The sequence below is a fragment of the Rhipicephalus sanguineus genome, chromosome 6 (genome assembly GCF_013339695.2).
Source record: "Rhipicephalus sanguineus isolate Rsan-2018 chromosome 6, BIME_Rsan_1.4, whole genome shotgun sequence".
Lineage (NCBI taxonomy): Eukaryota > Metazoa > Arthropoda > Arachnida > Ixodida > Ixodidae > Rhipicephalus > Rhipicephalus sanguineus.
Genome location: NC_051181.1, coordinates 120,577,650 through 120,602,330, shown reverse-complemented (window position 1 = coordinate 120,602,330; position 24,681 = coordinate 120,577,650). Strand labels below are relative to the sequence as shown.

Below are 24,681 nucleotides of genomic sequence, written 5' to 3'. Positions count from 1 at the left end.
TTTTCGGGGCGATTTCGACGTTTATTCTCGCCTACGCATCTAAACTAAGTTCGCTTCGTACGTATTCGGGGACTTCTGTAGGGTTGAATAACTTAGTGATGGGCGTCAAACGGCTTGAATTAGAGCTCTTCGCACTTCCCAAGGATTCAGTCTAACGTTTGTGAGCGCGCTCCGCAGCCGAGCGTTTGTGAGCGATTTATGCTGCCCATCACGCGCTCGCCTCTCAAAACGTCAGCAATGTTGCAGTCACGCTGCAGAAAACACGTCGCGCTGCATGAGTAAAAAGAAACGCAAAAAAAAAGTAAAGAACTGCCCATCGGATTTTATTTTTTACTCCGTAATGTTTCATAAAACAAAGATATCGAACTTTCTGCAAAGCCTTCAGAAGATCGTTAAGCTCGACACTTCCTTATAGCGCGCATTTCGGTACACCGAAATTTCGCCGCTCACGCTAAACGGCTTTGATTCGCGCATCCATCATAAACGCTTTCAATCAGTTGACGCTCGTGATGACTCGTACAACGGCTGTGCAACTATATACCAAATCTCGCTGTGAGCTCGAAAACATATATATATGCATAATTACGAAACCTTGCTCTCATTGAAACTCAAGCCGGAAGAAGAGCATACGACCGTAAACAACAGTACTACATACTGTACACAAACTGTACTACATACTTATATGCATACACTGATGTGTTCGCGCGTATACGATATATATATATATATATATATATATATATATATATATATATATATATATATATATATATATATATATATGTGTGTGTGTGTGTGTGTGTGTGTGTGTGTGTGTGTGTGGTGTGTGTGTGTGTGTGTGTGTGTGTGTGTGTGTGTGTGTGTGTGGTGTGTGTGTGTGTGTGTGGTGTGTGTGTGTGTGGTGTGTGTGTGTGTGTGTGTGTGTGTGTGTGTGTGTGTGTGTGTGTGTGTGTGGTGTGTGTGTGTGTGGTGTGTGTGTGTGTGTGTGTGTGTGTGTGTGTGTTAGTATCGCTCTGTGAGTATACGTATACCGACGCGAACATTGCAAGGTGCACCTCCACTGACGTTGGTCGCTTCCGGTTTCGGGTGATGAATATGCACAGTATGCCTTAGGAATTATCGCGTCAGTCAGTCTACAGGGTCGACCATATCTATATATGGTGAACACCTCACTATAGATTGAAGGCGGTAAAACTAGACCATTTAATCTACTCCACGAGAGAAACGTCCGTCATATGACGCTTTACCACGATATCGATAAACGCAATAATAATTTTCTGAATTGTGTGTTACAAAGCAGCTTCTCTGAGGTCCTGAATACTAACGAGGTGATGACCTTAGATGTGTACGACCCTGTACATGTGTGGGCGATATACTTATTGCTTTTCGCGTATATATGTATTAACATACTGTTTTTTATTTACGCCTGTCTCGTCTCTCGTTTATTGCTTATTTGTCAGAGAAAAGGGGCGGTGGGGGGGCGGGGGAGGAGAGGTTCGTTTTTATTGTTATTAGTGCTTTTCATTTCTTTTGTTTTTAAATTCGACTAAGTTTTGCTGCACTGCCTCTCTGTTATATGTTTTCAAGCGTTGAGGGTTTCCAAGCCATTTCTTTCCGGCTTCTGCCTCACCCTCCTCCACAATGCTCACTGGGAAATAAAGTTCCTATCCAATCCCAGCATATAGTATAGAGTCTCTAGTTTGATACCACGGGTCACGTGAAGCGGGAGAAGGGTGCAAACGGCTGTGGACGTAGCGCCCCCTCTTATACGCAGCGGCGGTAAGCTCCTAATCCTCCGAGCGGGGGCCTGCCGCTTTAATGAATTCAATTAAGCGTTAACGAAGACGTAATCCTCGATGCGGGCGCTCACCGGAGGTGAAGCGAGCAGGACGTGGAAGACGAGGTCGTTGCCGGCGACACGAGCCGCTGGCCGTCTTCGGCTTGGGACTTCAACCAGCTGATAGGGACAGCAGCCCCCGGCTTACAGCGTTATACATGGAAGAGCCGGCCCGGAGGGCTTTCTAGAAGCTCGCGTCGGCATATCGCGTGATCGGCGTTGGTGCACCAGTTAACACACAAACTATATACTTTAGTTGTGCGTGTGTCGTATTAGTATGTCCTTTGTTAAGGCGAAAGCCTTAGATGCCTCATCAATATAGGTCGGCCAAAAATGTGGAACTCATTCAGACTCACTCATGGAATATATTTTGCCCTTAGGGCTCACTCGGACTCGGGCTCACCGAAATTTTCCTCAGCCAGACTCAATCGGACTCAAACTCACCTAAATATTACTCACTCAGACTCAGACTCACGGCTCGATCTGAGTCTGAGTGAGTCTGAGTGAGTCAACTCATGAGTACGTCACTGTATAATTAGCTTTTCCGATCAGGATGTCAACGCACTTAAACACGAATATCTCGCGTAATCGGTGCTCAACGATAGGCATTTCGATCTAGTACCTTCACATACGAGTTATCAGTGATTGCAATCCAGTAAGGATGTTTTCATTGAAAGATATGACTCACACGAGATATTCTTACCAAGAACTTCCTTTGCAAAGTTTTGCTGAGGGGGGGGGGGGTCAAGGCACGCCTCTGATCAATAAATATTGAAGTGGCGTATGAACGCTAGTGCATCTATACAATCAACTGCGAAGAAATTCGCCTTCGAGTCACATGGATAAGGGGCGGTGTGGAATTTCTTGCTTTAGTTAGGGAAGGGATCTTACGCATAGCGTATATTGAAAGTTTCAATTTTTTTCTCCACCCGTTTCTGGCACGACGCTACAAAGGAAACCCATTCGGGATTCGAGCCCGGGACCAACGCTATTCCTGAGGCAAGTCGCTGAACCACCGAGCTAACTATAGGAGACGCTAGCATATCGCACATCAATATTGTACAGTTGATGCGGGGAAAGTTCACGGAACAACCGCTTCCTCCGCAAGATGTCCCTCACGGCATTCTGTCAAGCGCTTCAATTAAATATCACGCAAAAAGGTGAGGAGGCAGTATAGGTAGGAAGGAGGGAAAACATTATTTTTCGATTGTTTGATTTCTTCACGATTTTCTTGCGTAATACGCTTTCGTGAACTGCACGTTCTTTTTTGTTTCTGGAGACATGATAACCTGCGCAAACAGTTCTTATATAATAGACCGGGGCCATCCTGAGTGGTCGCAAATAACTTCAACCAAAATTTACTCTTACAGACTTGTCCACGGCTGTCATTGTGATCGGTAGGTCATGTGCGGGATTATTTTTTTTTTGTCACTTGTTGTCTCTTAGAGACACAAAGACAAATGTGATCTATGTATGTCGCGTTTGTTCTTATTTTATTTATTATTTATTGACAGCCGTGGTTTGATAACGACACCGTTAAGGAAATCATAGATGGATGCTGCACTGTACAGAGTAATGGAGTAGCTCGGAGGTGCTCTGTGCCTGAAAGTTTTCACACCTACCCATGTAATGTATATCTGAATAGAACTGACACCGCTGTGCACGAATACACGTATGACTAGTTAATTATAAGTGTGTTCACTCTGTTTCCTCAGGTGCGTGTATATCCTGAAAACAAGGAAATAAGTGAACGCACGCGATCACTATATTAGGCTCGCAAGCATTAGATACAGTGTCTTCGGTTTCGCGACAGTTTCGCGTACGTTCGCGAAAACAAGAGTTGTGCTGGCTTGATTACTCGCCAGAAAAACGAAGGTCACTGCTTAATATATACGAAATTGCTTGAGGGTGCTGCTGTGTGCAGGCGGCCGCACTGATTGCGCGTAAGCTGCATGTCATATTATATATATATATATATATATATATATATATATATATATATATATATATATATATATATATATATATATGCGTGTGTGTGTATGTGTAGATAAATAGACAGATAGATAGGTATTGCTTTTCAGAAATACAGCTGTATGTCTATTATGGCTCATGGCAAGCGGCGGCTGATCAGGGGCGATTCATAATTAATGACGTTGCCCGTACCATTTACAAAGTGCTCTGTGGCGCTCACCAGCTACGGTGAAAAACGCCGGCTTGTTGTGAAGGACACGGAAGCAATGGACGACTTAATTAATTCTCAGGGTGCACACTGTCCCACGACATGTTTACTACACACTGATACTGTGGTGCGCCTCACAATCACATTTCCTCTTCGGGGCGTACGTATAGAACCTGATATTTTAATTAATGTAACGACACGTACTTGGAGCCTTGAGATGCAAGAAGTACGTGGAATCATACGCAAACTAGAGTCGCAAATCTCTTGCTGTCATTGATAAAGAAAAGAATGTGAAGATGAGCTTATTTTCAACAGAGCTGTAACGCGAGTTCCGTGAAAGAGTTTGACGTCCTAATTGTGACCGACGGGACACAATTCACGAACTAGCAAAGTTTGTTCGTGATGCAGGATAACTGCATTAAAAAAAAGGAAAAAAAGTGAGAACGAAAACAGCTGGAACGTTCGGGACACCGCGTCAAATGATATATAAAGTAAACAAAAGAAGAACGCAAAGAGGGAAGGGAAAAAGACAGAGCAAACAACGTCGGTCGTGCCCACGAGAACGGCAAACGGATAGGAAACGAAGAGGAGGTGTCGACGAAGGAAAAAAAAAAAAAAGAAAACTTTCTGCTTCGCGCTCTCCTGTCAGAAAGAGTAGACACGTCTGCGAATACAAGAGCAGCGGAGTATGAGAGAAAGAACAAGTGCGAGACAAACTGCGGAGAGAGGTCGAAGAGGCGAGAGACTACGAAGAAGGAGGAAGAGGAGGAGAGCAGTGTGACGGAGGAGGCAACGCAGCGACAGCAGCACCAAAAAAAAAAACAAAAAAAAAAAACGGGAGAAGCCCAGGCCGACCCCCTCTATCTTCCTCCGCGACGCTTCCCTTCCGCATCCCTACATCCCTCTCTTCTTTCCCCAGTGCGGTGCGCTTCACTGCACAACACTCTCGGGCCACGGGACGTCGCCCGCCCAACGTCCGCGTGCGTCGCCGCTCTCCCTTCGCGTACTTCAACGGCCAGCGGCTGCTGAGGAGAAGCCACCCTTTCAGGGAGCGCGCTCGCCCACTTGCCGAACGTTGCATCCTTCACGAACAAAAAAGACATCCACAAAGCCCTGCGCGAACTTGTCGGGGAAGAGCAGACGAAGTTTCCGGGCTACAGACCGCGCACAACGCGTTTGTATTTCAAATGAGATTAGCGTCGGATTACGAGAAGATGGCACACAACTCCGCCATGTCAACTGAGATTGAAGGAAGACGGGTGTTCCTTACGTAACAGCAGACGGCCAACATTATAGAAAACATTATCATATAGTGGCGAAATAACCAACATTATAGCTATCATTTGACCACGTTGAGCAACGTGAGCCGGCGCTGGCTGTATGCGAACAAATGCGGCAGTTGAACTCGGTCAAAAGTTATCGTTATTGGACATCGTCCACACCTTGTTCCAAAAACTACTTGAGAAGGCCCGGGAAGATGTCGCCTTCAAAGGCTCAGACCCGTATTTCACGCGTGCTGTTGATCTTGGACGTCAAGCGATATTGACATCCATGCTGTGTATATAGTTCCATGACAACTGAACTGGGGTGTAATCAACTAGGCGCTGCGGCGAGCCGCCGATGCTTATCGGTAAGGAAAAAAGTCGTACTTCATAACGATATGATATTTTAGCTTCCCAATGCTTTTTTTTTTTTTAAGTGTGGAGCACTTTTGGGGGCCCGTGCTGTCGTATGCTGTCGTCGCTTGGCGTAACGCAGGCAAAACTAAGTATAAAAACAGAAAAAAAGAGGAAACAAGCTAGAAATAGGAGAGAAAAAGAAACAGAAAAAACGGGAAAAGAGAAAATGAAGAAAAACAAAGAATTCCAACCAGGCTCCGCACTTCCTTCAGGCTTGGCCCCACTATTGCGAAGCTGCCTAAATTTTTATTTTTTATTTTTTCGTGTCACCTGTCCAGCTGAGTCGCTGGGCTCAACGACAATGACAGATGCATGCGCAGTGTCTGCTCGAATGACGTAGGAGCAAAAAGAGAGCATAAGAAAAAGAAAGGAACGAATCGTTACGAAACACTGTTTAGGAACCCTTGTTTCGTAACAATTCATTCCATCTTCCGTTCCTCATGTCACCGTTTCGCGCCTGAAGGTGGGTGGGATACCGGGCATGTCGGTAACACGGCCGCATACGACTTAGTAGCAGAGGAGGATAGGGGGTAAAATGAATGGTTACAAAACACTCTCTTCGTATTCTTCTTTACGCTACGGGCAATATGCGTCGCTGAATTACGCTACTTTACGGAAAAAAACACATCGACTGCTGCCGGACCACGTTGCCACAACCAGGCGATATCAATGACACGCATCCAGTTTCTTTTTGAGCTTATAAACGTTGTTTCATTGAGACTCACCGTGCGCTTGTAAGCTTAAGATAAGCAGCTCTGAAAACAGTCCCTTCACGGCCACGTGCCTTACGAAATCTTTCGCTGACTTTCGACACGTTCTATATATACCTTAATATGTTGTTGGGCAGGCAGCACATATACAAATACACAAACACTTCGTGAAATAGGAACTCTGATCTAACACGTGAGATTTTACGCTGCGGGACATGAGTCAGTGAATAGTTTACCAGCCAGTATTTGAGACGGCCAATAGTTCGCTTAATTGAGATTACTGTTGCGTGCAAACTGTAGCGCAGAGCTGTCTAGTTGGTCATATGCACTGGCCTGCAGCCTCCTTTACGCCGTCGCTGAAAATGTAGACATGGCAGCTACAGCAATTGACACATTGCAAAATAGTCACTGCGCATGCGCGAGCAAGCACGCTTTCCCCATGAACAACCTCTATCAGCGACTAGTAAACTAATTTTCTTATACAACACTAAACCCTGCGGACCCTGCATTTCCTTTCTTTCGTTTTCTCCACTTTCTCTCTGTACGCCACACAGCTTACAACGGGGCAGTACATTCTTGCGGTAATTTTTTAAAAGCCTTTGTGATGCTGGCGCACCTTCACTGGGCTGTGGAGGAGTGAAAGCGCTTTGAGCGAGAAAAGCGGCCAGTGAACGGGAATCTTCGTCTGGAAAATATTCTTGAGGGAAAGGCGACTTACGAATTTTTTGCAAAATGTCAATTCCATGTCGCGCTCATGCACTCAGAGGCGGGTTTGCTTTTAAAGCGATTCAAACTGAAACGAACTACCCCACCAACCCTTGCACCCTGCAACACTCCCCATTGAATACGACGAAAATCAACGCGTAAACAATGTCAGCGTTTGCTCATACATTTGTATACTGGGACAAAAAAGCGTCGCTTCGCTTGAGGCTCCGATTTCTCAAACCGCGCGAACGAGCTGCGTGTAGCCCGGAAAGTACGGTACTGCAAGGTGGGAGAAGAAAAAGGAAAAAAAAAAACGGGGAGAAAGAGGGAGACGTAGGGGTGGGGAGGACGAGCCGCAGCATCGATCGAAGCTCGCCTCAATCGACAGGAAGAACGCGGAGGGAAAGAAGGGGAAAATACGGCGAGTAGTAGAAACGTGGTTCACAATGCAATAGTCCCCTCGCCCCCCTCTTCCAGCACCCCCTCCATCTTCCCTAGCTTCCCTTCATACCTACTTCTCCGCGCTTCCCCATTCTCATCCTTCAGTTCCCTACAGTCCTTTTGTTTCCTGCCTGTCCTTTTTGCGTCTTCCGCTATTCCCCTTTGATTTTCTTTCTTTGTATTTTTCATTTCACGCTTTCTGTCTGCCGCGCCTCTCAGGAAACGAGAAACTTTATGAGTAGTGCAATAAAAAAAATTGGGGAGAAAAAAATAGGAAAATTTGGGGAGAAAAATAAATAGGGACGAAGCACGCCGGAGTGAGCTGAAGATGACGCTTCTCCCGGAACGGACGTTGGAGCGAGAGACCGCAAATTTGATCCTCCGCAGCCCTGTCCATCCTCGCGGCACACAGCCGCGGGATGATGCTCTGGGAACAAGAAGATGGTAGGGAAAGAAAAAACAAACAAAAATAAAGAAAGGGTTGGAACTGAAATAAAAAAAGAGGGAAGACACATAGCCCGAGGAAGCTTCGGTTTATTGTGTTCCTTTCCTTGAATGATTCACGTAGAAATGAAAAATGGGCCAAAGGATGGGGACTCGCGGCACGGAAAAGATAAATGAGCTTGGCGCGTAATATGATTGGAGAGCAATAAACGCTTTTCTTAAAAAAAAGAAAAGAAAGAAAGATAAAGAAAGGGAAGGAGAAAGGTGGGCGGTGAGCTAGGAGTCGGTTGGATGTCACGAATTGCGTGCCATCGTCTCATGTTGCCGCGCCATGTCTACGACAGTGACACATACCGCTCGCAATTTTCTGGCGTATATAGCTGTATTTGTTTTCCATTTTCTTACTTTACGTTCTCGCCTCCACGTTAAAGACGGTTAGCTGCGGTTACGGAACACCAAGAAGACTGCTTCAGCTCATCGGGAGCTGAGATGTGATGCACAGCAAAACTGTCACTCCCGCTCTTTTAACTTTTTTTAAAGAGATTTTTTTTGTCTGAGACCACGGCTGTTATTTGACCATTACATGTAGGGGCCTGTCAGTGCGAAGAAAATAAGGAGGAAAGAAATATTCTTCAGAACACCGTTCGGTAGCATGTTTCCGCCCGAGTCCTACGAATGGTATTAGCCGCGAAATTAATAATAGCTTTTCCGCGCCCCTTATATGGGTCCATGCATGTGTTTTTATAGTCAAAAGCGAGCTCTTGCCTCTGAATGTGTTCGTGAAGACAGCAGCGGGTAGGCATTGGACACCAATGCATACAAGGCTGCATTCCAAAACATCTCACTGTTCTGGTGATTGTCAGCCAGCCAGCAAAGCCACATCGCAGCCGTCGTAAATTGCATGTTAGAAAAAAAAGCAAAAACAAATAAATCCTCGCATACAAAGTTTGCATACACTATATTATATGAACATGGGAGATTACGGTATACGTGGTTCAGCTTTTCTCTAGCATTGCATTTGTGAACTTCTTCGAAAGTTTTTGACTCATTGTGCCAGCAACAAGAACTGGTACCTGGACCTTCTACAGGTTTCGCAGAATTGAATTCTGGAATATTACTTGCCTAAGCAAGCGTATGACTGCGAAGTGAACACCGTAGTGGGAGACACCCTAAAAACTCACAGCGTACCTTATGCATCCTCTAAGAATAATCGAAGGCGAAAGCCATCTTCTTCTTCTTCTAGTTCTTCTCAGTCGATGTACGATATGCACCGCCGCCCTCAGAAAGTTTTCTACAGCTACCGTAATTTTGCACTACCTCCGTGATCAGCCCAACTTTGACCAAGCGACGATGTGACGCGATGGCGCATGATATGAAGTCATGTTATGCGGCGTATAATGACGACGTCTCAAACTTTGGTGGTCTGTGACATCATGACGACGTCACATCATCACGCTATGCTGACTTTTTTTTTTTTTTTCATCATTCGTGTTGACACCGATGCCGCCGGTCAATTTTCGCGTTTGATGATGCATCTAAGGCTTTTCCCCTTTATAATTTTCACCGGCTGGCGTTCTTTAACGAGCACGCAAATCTAAGTACACTGGCGTTTCTACATTTCGCCCCCCCCCCCCCCCCCCCGTCCCCCTCACCGCGATGCAACCGCCGTGACCGCAAATCGAACCCGCGTCCTCAAGGTTAACAACGCGGCACACCTTGCCGCAAGATTGATCTCGCAGCACACGGAACTAGAAATAAGGGATTTTAAAGAGGGGCTATGCCTCTTTCACGAGTACACATCTTCGGCATCGAAGAGGCGGCACTGTGCACGGGGGCTCGACGACAACCTTGGCAACGCGCACAGTGGCTTCGATGTTTTTTGACGAAGACGCATGGCGACGCAATACGTGCCAACCCTACCTCCTCCTCCCCCCCCCCCCCCCCCACCTCTTTCTCTCTTTCCAACGATGCATTGTTTTGTTCTTCTTTCTAACACAATGAACAATGTATGGCCTTGACACGAATTAGTCACCGCAGGCGGCAAGAACTAAAATTGAACGCCTGATACTATAGGGTCCCCAACAATGTGAGAACCATTAATTTGGAAGTTCTACGTTCGACCTCACTGCTTCGGGCGATATGTAAACGAAGTTTCAGAATATAAATGGCGATGGCCGAACTTAGACGATACTGAAGAGTACTGGAAGCGGACCGTGCCTCAACTTTTCCGCCCAAGTCACGTTTAAATGCGCACAAATGTAAGGGTGGCACGGGGGTGGAGGGTTAGGGACAGGAAGATTCAATCAGGTCGGGAGCCAGCGAGCGGTGTGGTCGTCGCTTTGGGTGTAGCCCGCACCGGAGGTTCGCTCAATCCAATCCATCCCTTTCTGTCGCGAACCTAACAAGTGAGGTGACGAGCCGCCTTCAACGAACGCCGGAATCGAGGGTCCAGAACCGCGGCCGCAAAATAAAATACAAATGATAAAGGAGGAAGCGCGTGGATGGGGAGGTTACAAATTGGAGCCCCATTGAAGCAGGCCACCCGGCCGCGTGCGTTGCCTTGCTGCGTCGCCAGGCAGAAACCGTAGCCCGCGCAGCGGGATGCACGTCGTCAGTTCGCGGCGTCACTCGTATCGAACAGGAAAATCGTCTTCCTGCAACGTGCCGTAAAAACATTGTTTATCTCACTGTAGTACTAAGGGAAAGTTTTAGAAGTTTGTATGCATGTGAAAGCAGGCGCTAAAATTAAAATTTGCCGGCTTTCAGCCGGAATGCGGGAGAGCTGGGACCAAATTCACAAAACTTCTCCTTCGAGCGCGTTTCCACTTGGTCAGCCAGCTTCGCTAATTGCACGTCCCGCATCGTGATTGGTTGAAATATTCTCTTGCCAAAAATGTTTAGCGTAAGACGTGTTTGTGAATACAGTCAGTAGCAGTCAGACGAGCTGGTATCGAGATCTTGTGGCCATCAGTAAAACCAGACTAAGCAAGGGCAGTTATCAAGTTTCATTATGGTTACTATAAGATGGGAAACAAGATTCCTGCCACAAGTGCGCGTGCTTTCGTCACTTTCGGCACCCCCAATTACGTCAGTGGCTTCTTGCAGAGTAGCATAAATCGTAGGTATACAATGACTGCTTCGTGCGTTCTGTTTGATATTAACATACATACAGTCCCTTTTCCCCTTACCCCCGTGAGGAGTAGCAGGCCAGAAACCCGTTTTCCAGGCCGACCTCTCCTCCTTCTCGTCATTAAACATCTTCTTCTTCTTCTACTTCTTCTTACAGTTGCACATTATAAGAACTCTGAGAGAGATGTGACAAGAAAGCTTAATAATAGCCGAAATCAGAAACAAAAATTGGCCGCGTATCTGCGTGCTTCGCTGCAAATGTCGCCTAAAGACGATAGAAGAGGCGCTGCGTTAAAGTCCCTCTATAAATATAGGGACCTTACGCTGCGTGAGATATGGACGCCATCTGGCAATACGTCGGGAAACATGAGTGCTGTGTTGCGGGCTGGTAGTCCCGGCGCAGCGGCAGGTGAAGACCAGCGGTGACCAACGCGACCGGCGGGAATGCCGGCCAGCCCGAACACGCGGTTTGGCGCGATGCGCCGAAAGAGAAGAAACGTCCGCACTCAACGAGTGCTCTCCACAAACTCTCTTATTTACACGTCGCCTGGGTAAAACAGGAATGCTAGAGCGGCGTCCCCTGCCATTCGTACAATGCAATACTGAACCAAAACCGAAACACAACATGAGCTTGTGCAGAGGGCACGGTGGAAGGCAAGTTTCAGTGCAGTCGCATTTTCAGCGCTGCTTAAGAAACTAGGGTCTTTAAAATTGCGTATCTATGTATTTTCTATTAAAGGAACACACCACCTAACACTTACCTAATGATGTTGCGCCTCAGATATGCGTAATATTTATTTTTGATCGACAACGTTCACAAGTAGGAACAGCCGTACCAGTTCAGGATGGGTGGGCGGTAAGCAAGTGGTTCAACTTTGGCCGGGTGGCTGAATCGAGTGACGTGCCGACAAACAGATAGACAGACAGAAAGACAGACCAAAATTTCTGCGTTTAAGTTCCCCAAGAAAGACTATCGTCTTCAAAACCACGGAGGCGTCCTGCCTGCATAACAAATGTCGGCGACGCACAAGGAGGCCCACGAGACTCTTGTCATAATGTTTCCGATTTTAGAGTTTCACGAACGCTACACGGCTTTTGTGCAAGATGCTTCTTTGGTTCAGCTATTTTGGTCTCGACCCCGTATAATATGCGATGTTCAACTCTCGCATCTCTCACCGCTAACCAGCGGCTCATACCCGACGCCAGCCCAACAACCCACGAGTACATCACGCGTGTCGGGCGTGCAAGAACTTCGTGCATGGTTTCGAGCTTCGTGCTGACTGGCTCCCAACTTTTTCCGAATCGAACTATATAGCAACCGCTGTGCGCCCGCGCGCACCGGAGTGTTTGCGTGCTCGCGTGGCCCCGGGCTGCTGACTGCGTGCCATGGGCCCAGGGGCACCGACGGATGGCTGAACACCGGGGTCGGCTGCTGCGCCAGAACGTTCGTGCGTGTACTCGTCGCGCGCGCCGCCGAGCCTGCTCGGTGATGCGTGGACAACGCCGGCCGGAGAATGCCACGCCGCGCGCCTCGCTCCCACGCCTACCCGCCGGCCTGACGGTCGGGGCCTGCGGCGGGACGCCATCCCCCCTCCCCCCTTCTGCATCCCCCCCCCTCCCCCCCCCAGCGCACACACAAACCCAGTGTGAGGGCGGAAGCACAGAGGGGCGCGCAGGAAGTGTCGCGGCTGCGAGGTCTGCTGCGATGCGACCTCGCTGCGGAGCTGGCGTGGAGCCCGGGCCACGCTCTGCCTCTTCTGGAAGCCTATAGGAGATGAATTTGCGTTCGTTGGTACTAAGAACCTTGGGCTGAATCCACAATACTTTTGCGCTCGTAAGTGCATGTAGTTTGCATTGGCCTGCAGGACGTCTTCGTAGTCGTGGCGAAGAACGCGGCGCTCTGTGCGCTGCAGTTTACCGCAAGGTCAAGCTTTCGAAGTTTGGGATTCGCGAAGGAGTCAAACTTCCTGATCGATTAGTCACTCAGACTGGAATGCAGCTGAGCAACGCTCATGGTTACCCGACACCTGCTGCATTCAGCTAAAAAGGATACAGTTACAGCGCATCAAACAGCGCTGCTCTAAAGGAACTGCAACAGCGCCAATAGTAACATCAAACAGCGCTGCTCTAATAGGAATTACAACTAGGAATGACCTCAAGGGTCGTTCTGAATGTCAATTTCCGGCAAGGAACTATCAACAACCTCTGTCAACAATTACAGCCAAACCACAGGGTGAGGCGAGCGGCGGCGCGTGACGGTTTTTTTTTTTTTTAGAAAACAGTAAATTGTTCTAGGAAATTAGTTTGCACAGGTTTAAGATGCAACTCACAGTATTGGCCTGTCCCCCAATTCTTTCTGTCTTGCTGGATCCCGGAGTTCTGGTTACATAAAAAATAATAAAAGCTAGGAATGGCGCTTGCGCTTCGCTTTCAAGAATAGAACGCGATAGCGTAATCGGGCCCCGTGCGCATCGTCTTCAACCATCCCGTAATGAAAGTAACGTTTGTGCGCGTATAACATTGGCCTTTTCAAACTATCCTAGAATGTCTGCTGGATGTACAGTTGCTAAGTGCCCACGCATAGACTACGCCATAATTCTTTCTTTTGCGAACTGGCGAAATACCCACTACTCGTCCCTATTTTGTCACGCGCAGCTCCACACTTTGTAACCCGTGGACAGCTTTAAATGCACCCACTCGTTGCGCAGTTCACTTGTTTTGACGACTTGTGCAATCCTACGATTGTGCCACCCAGTGATATATGCGTAGAGAAGACTCCACCCACTATATGACGTTCTTATAGCTTTTTCTTACGTGACATTTTCAAGCACTGGCGCAGCTCCGGGGTAGAACACGTGCTTGCCGCGCAGGAGGCCTGACTTCGATTCTCAGTCGGGCCGAAGATTCTTTATCATTAATTTATTTGCATATATCTCGCATTTTCACTCACGGACAACGCTGATTTTTCGCTCACTACCAACGACGCCGGAATTTCCGCGAACCGAGCTCTGTAACGCTACCGCGTTAATAAATGAACGCACTCGGTACAGATGAGTAACCAGCGAAGGTGAATCGTGCGGCCCCCGATGTTCATCACGAGCTGGGATCTATCGGTCTCCTTTTGTAGCCTTTGATTTCTATATCACCACATTTCAGAGATGCGCGCTTCGACCTTTGCGTTTGGTGACGCTAGCTCAAAGGATATAAGGAACACCTGAAGGACTTCATGCGTAGCGATTCATGCTGCGGCGGGTATCAACCCTGTGTGCTGACAAAACCTTAGGAGACCCGGAGACCCTCCGAGGTAGCGTATGCTGCTTCTTCATCGTATATAGTTTCTGCGCACTCACGGACCACCACATTTTTACCCCTCCAAGCTATATGCAGCTTCGATGCAAATTACTGTACAGTGAGAGAGAGAAGGAAAAACAAACAAACAGCACGGCTGTCCAAATGTATAACAATGCGTACACAGTGCGTCCTTCAGATAAAACTAAGGGCGTTCAGTCAATGACAATAACAACAGCGCGAACATAATAGCACGGGACGAGGAAGGAACATACACAGCGACATGAGCGCTGATTATGAAATCTTTATTTCCTCGTTTGGCACGTATAAACACGAACCACCACCTTGCTGATAAATCGTATACGAAACGCCTGCTGATCGTTCGCATTTGATACGCGGCAAACGCAGGAAATAAGGAGTTCATAATCATCGCCCGTCGTGTACGTTCCTTCCCGGTCCCGTGCTACTATGTTCGCGCGCTTCTTACCGCCATGAATCACCTACTTGTCCAGCAAGCTTCACTACTGGAATTCAGTCAACGTTCTGCGCCTTCACAGCATTTTCGCCTTTTCTCATCTCGGTACGGGATCCAGCGAGAGGGTGGAATGAAAGTGTGAGTGCGACCGACGGAAGGAGTGGAGTCAGTTTGGGCTAACGCTGGAGCTGGGCGAACGCTGGAGCCGGGCGCACTACCCTCACACACACAAAGCTACAGACACGCGTGACGCAATGGGTAGCGGCGCCTGCGGTGCCGCTGGAGCGTCGCACGTGTTTCCTCCAGGGATGCGGCAGCCCTTCGAGGGGGCTCGGGCCTCAGGGAGCCCCCGCACACGCGCATCGACACGTGCCGCTTAAGCCCACCGCGCGCAGCCTAGCACTTCGGCTCGCTCAACCCATCTCCCGTCGCATTTTTCATTTCCCGTCTGCAGCAGGGGAGAGAACCTGACTAGAGGCGCGGCGGCATCCTCCTTCGCTTTAGTGGACCGAGGACTGAGTGACACTTTCGTTCCTTTTCAGAGCACTTCCGGTCGAGCACTTACGTCCGGTTTTCCGAATATTCAGAAGATGTATTGTAAAATATAACGCTGGTGCGAAATCGATGGTTCTTAAGTTATATTGGATACATATGCATGGGCGTCGGTAAGATTTTGTCTTGGGGGTGCAAACCCGTGTTGCATTGCGGAGGAGGAGGGGGGGGGGGGCAACGTAGGCGCGGTTTCGGAGGGGGGGTAGCAAGTGTTGGGGGAGGGCAGGAGGTGCCCCTATTGCACCCCCCTGCCGACTCGGACCATAAAGTTTGCTTAAGAGCCAATAGACTGCCTGGATAACTAATGAAAATCAATGGAAATATACTTCACTAAAAGAGGAGACGGTTTTTGTGTGGCCAGGTGGGGTCGCTGCGGCACCTGGCCGAGCAGATCTTCTCTCTACGTGACTTCTGACATCCGTTTCGGCAGCGTGACAAAACACATGGTTAACCCAAAGAATACACCAGGGCACACGAACGCAAATGTGCAAGTGCCTTATACAAGATGAGTAAAAAGTTAGGGTGTCCTCCATTCTTTATTATTTTATTTTTATTTTTTTCACACGTTGGGCTTAGCGCACGAAAACTCGTTGTCGTGGTCTGGTCGTGTTCTGAGCGCCACCTTATACCACTGCAACCACGCTACTCTGGACACTGTTACATTCTAACTCGGTTATGCAACGAGCAGGCCTGTGCACTAAACGTAGGTGCATTCATTTACCCGGTCTAAGGGCGCATACGTGCATTTTGTGCGTGGCTACCGGACGGATCGACCGCATGTGAAATAAAGCTCTGAACTGTTACCACGTGGGTGGCATCAACAGTGGACTTTGTCATGGTCCACGTTGTAAGGTAGGTAGTCAACAAGGCTCAGTTTTGGTTAACTCCCAGTCTATAACGAACTTGAGGTATATATATAATTGGTGATGCGTTCCTTATATGCGGTTTTGTTATATCCTGTAGGGGAAAGAAGCTGGGAGGAAATTTACTTCTTGAATACAAAACTGCCCATGTCAGGCGGTATTTGGATGACAGACCCCTTAAACTGTTCCAAGAGGCCACAAAAAAAAAGAAAAAGAAAAGCGTTCTCGATTACCGTGTAGTTGTGTAGATATCGCACTATATCGCACAGTGTAAGTTTCTCGTGTTCGATGCAGAAGATGATACGTAATATCCGGGTTCCTCGATTCGCATAGTCGTGGAAGGCGTTATGACTCCCAGGCTGACAGATGTGGAACGGCGAACGCGATTGTGTGTGTGTGTGTGGGCAGCACGACTTCATGCCCGTTTCGCGGAATCGGTGTCTGGGGCGGTGCGTTTCTGATGAGCAATGCGGAAGGGGTCGCCGTTGTTCTCTTCAGCGTTGATGGGCGTATATGAAGAGTTGCATGTATGCGTCGTCGTGAGGGAGCGAAATGTTTTTGCACGCGGTGATGATACCCGCAGCGTGTTTCTTACAACACTGTTGCTTGCCGTTATACCACGGCTGCTACATCAAAAAAGAAAGAAAAAAGAAGAAGAATGTAGCGGCCGTGGTCATACACTGGATTCACTGAACATCTTTTGTACATATACAGCGCAAATCGCACGAGTTAGCACGTATATAGGTATGTACCACGTTTTGAGCGTGGTGCATATCACTGCTCGCCTCGGTGATACAGTGGTTACGGTGCTCGGCTGCTGACCCAAAAGTCGCGGGTTCGATCCCAGCCGCGGCCGTCTTCGACGGACGCGAAATGCCGGAGGCCCGTGTACTGTGCGATATCAGGGCGCGTTAAAGAACACCAGACGGTCGAACTTTCCGGAGCCCTCCACTCTGGCGTGCCTCATAATCATATCGTGGTTTTCGCACGTAGAACTCCCACATATATTTATTATTGTCTACACTAAGCTTTGCTCTATGCGCGGGTCTTCATTGTCTACGGGCGCGTGTACATCCAGCAGTTCAGACTGCATGTGATATCCTATAGGACTGAATTTGAAATAGCTTCGTCTATAAGGTGCTCCAATTCACACAGGAAATCCGCCAGCGCCAATAAATTAAAATGGACATCGCGGAAGCTACACGTTTCGTATTGCTTTAGAAGTAGTGAAGTATTGGACATTCGTTTCGCCGTTCGGCTATATATTTTTTTCTCTGGAATATTCGCATTATGTTTCATTCCGAGATTTCGCTGTTTTAAACACCCGTATAGTAAAACAACTCATACGGTCTCTTAAACATCCGCCTCAGTCGACTCGAAGGCGAAAACCATCTTCATTTCTTTCTTCTAAGTCAATGTATTCATTCTTACACGCCCCCCTCCGAAAGCTTTCCGCAACTATGGTGGTTTTGCAATCCCTTCCAGAATCGGAGGCATTGTCAGCTTTCTGCAACTCCACTTGTTTTGCACTGCCTCCGGGATCGGCCCACCTTTGACCAAGCAATGATGTCACATGATGACGGCACAATTTTTGGTGGTTTGTGAAGTCATCACGCGATGACGAGTTTTTGCATCACTCGAGTTGACTCCGCCGACAAGGATCGCCGACTCGGGACATCGGTCAATTTTTGCGCTTGATGAGGCATCTAAGGCTTTCGTCCAGCGGCAGGAGTGGACACACGATGTTTTCTTGACATCAACAATATCGCGGCACCGGAACGTTTCGTGAATACGAGACTCCGAATTTCAGCCGTTGTACTCGCGAAACTTGACACTCGACTGCATCCAGTTAAATCCTGGCTTATCAAATGAGGAAGTAGCAAAACGACAAAGCAACAGTCCATTAGCAGTCTCCTGCGTTGCGATGCATGCAGCTCGTTTATGGTTTGCGCAAATATATGCGAATTCCAACCAATTAAACACAGTCTCCTAATCTTCGAATTCTTTCTGTGTAGCCACCTTCTCCAATTTTGGTACCCAACGAAAAAGCCGCTTATGATTGGCTCAGAAGCGTGTATAGAAACCTAAGCAAGTCTAACAAAACAACTTTTGCAATGAAGCAAGAGCAGCCGGGTGTAATCCTAGAGCGAGTTGAACGTACAGCCACGCTCATTAACATTGGTTTTCGAATCCCTGCCTCTTTTATTTGCTACAATAGAAGGCTTGAGTGCCAGTGACTCTAAAGGGGCTTGTGTACGCAAGCCTTTGCGTTCCTTTTTACTCTTTTTTGGCTGAGGCTGGCAAACAGAATAAAGTGGGGAGATGTAACCGTAGGATGCAAAAACGTGCGTACCTAACAGCTAGTTGTCCAGGGCACTAATTAGTGCCGGGGCCCCGAAGCTTGCATACGTAAGCCCTTGCGTTCCGTTGTACTCTCCTTGGGTGCGGCTGGCGAACAGAAGAAAGCGGAGAGAGAGAGAGGAGAGAGAGAGAGAAATAGATGAAAGGGAAAGGGCAGGGAGGTTAACCTGGTATAATAATGAGCGGTTTGGGTTTGCTATCCAAACCGGGAGAACACAAATGAACGCAGGGACCCAACGGCTAGGGTTCCCCGGCACTAAAACTCTCTAATAGGAAGCCTTAGGATCGGAAGCGCAGGATTTGCCTTCCTTGGGTACGGCGCTATTGGGAGTTTCACTTCATGGACCCCAAGCCGTTGGGTATACGAGCCATATAGCGTTCTCCTGTACGCTTCCCGCGTTCTGTTCGCCAGCCGCCCACAAGGAGAGTACACAAAACAGCGCAAGACATTGGTTAAGGGCAAGCTGCCTGGGGGCCCCAGCACTGAAACTCATTTTGAAAAATAATATGCGTACCCATTAGGTATCACGCATGCGCAGTGTCAACAAACGCGAACGATTGTTTACGGAAAACTTCGGGTATCCTAGCTATTCTGAAACTGCCGACTTCAGAGCTTTAGTGCCGGGTCCCCAAGCGGCTTGCGTACGCAAGCTTTTGCTGTCTATTGTGTATACTCTCCTTGGCTGCGCCTAGGGAACAGAAGAAGGTGGGGAGAGTACAAAAGAATTCAAAAGAATGCAGGAGCTTGGCGATCCAACGGCTTGGGCTCCCCAGTATTACTAGAACTCTGTATTACAATTGAACCATTTCATAAGAGACACGCTCCGGGAAGCAGTTCTCGTTCCTTATATGAGGTGTCCCTTATCAGCAGGGTACCTTGTTCTCATTTTCTCGTCAACCCCTGTTTTGATGTAGGCACTGTGTAGTACTGCGTATAGGCACTTTGACGTAGGGACACTCTTATGCCCAACTGCCTGTTACATCAGCGTCTCTTAAAAGGGGTTCAACCGTATAATATGTTTTCGTCCCAACCATAGGGGCCCCAAGCTCTTCCATTGTTTTGTACTCCGGCTGTCCGACAGAAGAAAGCAGGGAGAGTACAAAAGGACGTAAGAGCCTGGGGCTCCTACTACTTGGGGCACCCAGTACTAAACCCTCTAATAAGAAGGTCAATTTCCACTGTGGTTTTCCAGTGAGAGTGACCTCCGATGGCGTCCTGCTTTCACAACGAGGCGCGTCGAATGGTGCTTTCTCATGGCGTAACGGCTTCACGTGCTGCGTGCACGCGCAACTTTCCCGCGATCTAGCGATGTGGAGCCGGCCATGCAAAAGGGGCAGCCGAGTGGTCCGCTCACACGCGCCAAGGGTGCTCGCCTCCAGCGCCGGCTGTTTGCGTTTCCCATCTGGCGGTGCGGCAACCGCGGGAGTGAGGTCAAGCGGCCGCTTGGCCGAGTGACGCGCGTGAGGGCGACCGCCGCCGCCGCAGGGTTATAGCGGCGGTTGTGGGCGCACACGTCACGCCACGTAACCACGCCCACGCCGAGCCGCAACGCCGGGCACGGACCCACCCCCGCACCCCGGCGTTCCAAGGGCGCCCAAAGCGCAGTGAACGACGTCCGAGCGTGCCGCATGTAGTTGCCTGCACGTTCACGTAGGTGTGCGCGTATATGCGCGGCTTATTACGTAAGTCGAGGGACACGGTCCCTGCGCAGATGTTGCGAGCGTCAAATTGGACGCGACCGCTTGCACGAGGAGCGCGAGAGAACGAAAGGGAGAACTGGGGGACGATGTTGCATGTTAGCAGCGCGCAACCGACATTAGCCAGTACAAGCCACAGTTGATCAAGATAGACCAGTGCTAGTAGTAGGCGAGTAGATACGGTATAGTTTCATCCGGTCGAAAATTATCATTATCATACCTCATCATACGTCATTAAGGAAACTGGGGGTAGGGCATTGTCTTCAAAAGAATGAAGATTAGTAGGGTCACCTTACACAGCCTTTGTCAAAAGAAACAGTGAATCATCTCTTGCACGACCACCGGGACAGCTCCTCGGCGACATATACAGAAAAACACCGTTACAGCTGGACTGACGGGCTGCGGCCTTTGAGAGTATACTTCACTATGGAAATCACTGCATTGCGATAGTCGCGCACCGTAACGCGGCCAATGCAGGCCCGCACGTGAGTCCCAAGCCCGCGCGACATGACTCAGCCGAATTCAGAGTCACACTAACGCGTCACCAGTAGCGGAGCGAAACGACGTTCATTTTCATTAGGTTCATATCATTGTCGCGGACGTCGTGGGCTGGAGGTCCAGTGCGTCTCGCGGTGTATTCGGAGGCTGCGAGAATCACATCTGAGATAGCGCCGCGGAGCGTGTATAATGAAGGCACGGAAGGTGGAGACGGGAGGTTGCATGCTCCCGAGAAGGTAACGAAAGTGGGAGGAGGTTGGCAAGGAAGAAGGGACGTGGCGTGCAAGGGACAGGTGGCATGACCACAGCCTGCTTGCAGCACGCGCGGCGTCTCTGCAGAGACGCGTCACGCCGTAGGCGCCCGCCACACCACGATGCCCTCTCTTTCTTTCTTTCTTCCTTTCTTTCTTTCTTTCTTTCTTGACGCGCTCCGTCTGCGTGCCGCGATCAGCCATCCGTGGCGGTGGCCGTGCCGGGTCACGCATCCCGTGCTCGAGTCCATAAGGCATAAATTAATAGCCGCCAAGTGCTGCCTCCAGCTCTCTCTCGGTGGCGTCCAGGACTTCGTCCAGTCGCCACCACGCAGACAAACACAAACTCGCAGCTAGCATGAAAGCATCGATTGCTCGCCACGATGTTGAGACTTTCCTCCGGGGGCCCAGCTATAGATGCTCATCTGGGCCGTCCAGGAGTGGTTCCCTGCCGGAGATCGCACCGGAGCCGTGCGCATATGCATGAGAGGGGCGCGGACTGTGTGATGCGTGGTGGCCCCCGTGCAGCGGTCCATGCGGTCGTGGCGGCAAGTGGCGCGGACGGTATTTTTTCGAGTAGGTTGGGAGGCCGCGAAGTGGTTGCAGCCGGCCAGTGGGCAGCGTCGGGGATGTCCGCGCGGGGCTACCGCAAGGAGTGTGCACTCGATGAGAGATGGCGCGTGCAGATATAGCGAAGCGTCAAAGTTTAGAGCTCCGCTTTCTGGACGGTTTATACGTGGTCGGCGTGTGTGGCTGACAGCTTGGATGACTTTGACGGTGGAGCGCGCGGCATTGCCGTACGAGCATACTACATGGTGTCCGTGATGCGTCACATATATTATTCCATGCTTACACGTTAATTACTGCTGATTATTCGTATAATGGGACGGCAGCTGATAGGCGCTCATGCCAGATTGTGCGAAATGGAGAAGAAGCGGCCGAGGAGTCTGAAGTGTGTAAGGGAAACGATGATAAAGCAGCTCTCTTTGTTTTCGTTATCTGGGAGAAAAAAACTCACAGGGTTCCTTATATTAATTATGCATCCGCCCCAGTCGACACGAAGGCGAAAGCCATCTTCTTTTTCTTTCAAGCCGATGTATTTAGTTACTGTATATATGCCTTTAGGAGCCATACACAGTTACTCTATATGTATTGAATCTCCCACGTCTTTCTCCGAAAGCTTTCTGCAACTATAACGTGGCTTTGCAATGCATCCAGGATCGGAGGCATTGTAAGCTTTTTGCCCCTCACCTTGTTTATCACTGCCTCCAGGATCGGCACACGTACCATTGACCAAGCAAAGATGTCATGTGATGACGTCACAGATTCTGGTGATCTGTGACGTCACGATGACGTCATCACGTGATGATTTTTTTGCATCACTCGCATTGACGCCGCCGACGTGGGACGCCGACTCGGGACGCCGGTTAATTTTCGCGTTTGATGAGGCATCTAAGGCTTTCGCTTTAATAAGGAAAGCGCACAAAGGAAAGTAAAGAGAATCAGCAGACTTCAGTGACTGCAAAGCAGGAAGGCTCTGCCGTAAAGCTTTTCGTGGCGTATAACGTCATTTTCGTCTTTATAGAAACATTACATAGCCGTGGGCTCGTGGCCTCCGATACGCCCGGAAAGACGTCACCACACTCAGAGTCCGCGTGGTGCTTTCGAAACGTCGCACAAATCTGACGGAGCACGAATGTTGCATTGATAGCCAAGTGATTAGAGCGTAAGCTAGCTGGTAAATGTTCAGCATTTGAAAAAAAGTATGCATCAATGATCACTGGTCGGCATAAAACACAGGTTCCGGATGTTCGCTCCAGAAAGAAGTGGTAACTTATTCAAAACAAAGACTCGGCTAAATTCTCGAATAGGCAGCGCACAAAAGGCAACGAACACGTACACAAAAAAGACGCTGCCTATTCGAGAATCATGGCTCACCAACTAGCCCATCAGTACATTTTGAACTCGGCTAAAATGACTGCAGCTACAAAACCTGAGAGCAGAAACAATTACAAAGGGAAACTTTTGTGCGCCCTTCTTCAGATTTCGATATAGCGAACAAAATACGGTAAAAAATTCCTTGTATCGAAATTCGACGGCCCGATGTCAGCCTCACAAGGAGCAGACAGTGCGATCCCCACGGATTCCTTTCGACGCAGTCTTGTTAATTTTCACGATTGGTGACATAACTCCGCCACAATTGCACCGAATGCGCAAGCTCTGAAGTTTGCCAGTCATGATTGGGCTGCCAGGGCGACAGTAGTAGCGATAAGCCCGGCAGGTTACTGGCGACTGCGCCCGCTTTACAGTGACGCTACAAGGACGGCGCCTATGCTTCACACAATACAACAAAACAAGGCAAAAAGCAAACGTGCGAAGTAGACAGAAATAGGCACGAAACAAGCGCGAAACTATAGAAAGCGCGTTTCCGCCGCCACGTCCGCTGCGTCGGCGCAACGGATGATTCCGCGCTCTCGCGTGCGCGAACGCATACCGTGCTTGACCAAGAAAAAGAAAGAAAAAAGAAGAAACAATACTGCACGACTGGGTCTGGTAGGTGGAAAGCAGAAAGCGAAAGGAACGAGGGAAAAAGGTATCGAGTTGCACGCGACGGGCACAACGCGCGCGAGGAGGGCCGGCGAGCTAGCCAAGCCAAACCCAGTCCAGCCCCCGGAAACCAGCGAAGCGTATCCAGGCCATCTTGTTGGGGTGTCGAGTTCCTCGGCGACTGCGCTCTCCGCTCAATGGATCGCGGCACGCGGCAGGCATATCGTACTGCAGGCAGACAGCAACAAGACAAAAGGGTGAAAGAAACGACAACAACTACAAGAAGCGACACAAAAACAAGCGTGTCTGAAAGAGTGAGCTCACGCCGATGCCGTCTAGGAAGGAACAAAAAAGACAGACGCAACGGACACCAGCAACAGCACTGCGCCTCCGTTGAGGAGGAGGTTATACGTTCAAGAAGCACAAAATGATGCGCGCACTGGGCTTCAGCAGAACAGGTTTTCTTTTGAAAGCGAGAGAGACAGACCGATTTCTCCGGGCGCGATTCTCGTACGGCACGCGTGTAGACAACGGCGTCGGAGAATCGTTTTGTAAGTATGTAGGCGCGCACAAGCGAAGGAGAGTGTGTGAGAGAGGGACGGAGAGCACCGATTTCGCCGAAACGTCCTGGGTGCGGCGGCGGCTTTCCCAACGGACTTGGATCGTTCTTCAGTCGACGAAGTCACCCTCCTGCAGGTACTAGTACCTGCGCTGAGCGTACGTACATCGCCAGGGCGACTCCGCAGGATACCTTTAGCTGACGTCGCCGAGAGACCTGTGCTACACGACCCATACTGTAAGAGGGAGGAGGTGGGGGAGGACATGTCTTGAGCTCGTAATATGGCGCGTGGCAGCAGGCCCTCCATCATGTCGGATTCGGCGTTCTTTGCATTGTTGGCCCACTTGCCAAGCGCGGGCATCCGTCTTGCTTTGGCTCGCCCGGCAACCGACGGAAAAGAAGTACGCGTTCCGTGCTTTCAGGTCGCCACGGCTTTCTTCTTGCAGCGTCGGCCATCCAGTC

At 49.3% G+C, this 24,681-nt stretch overlaps 1 protein-coding gene across 3 annotated transcripts in view; it reads right to left on the bottom strand.

The window, feature by feature from the left end:
- Positions 1-24,681, bottom strand: part of LOC119396284 (uncharacterized) — a 398,508-nt gene that overhangs the window by 129,127 nt on the left and 244,700 nt on the right. The gene's annotated exons all lie outside the window — the stretch shown is intronic.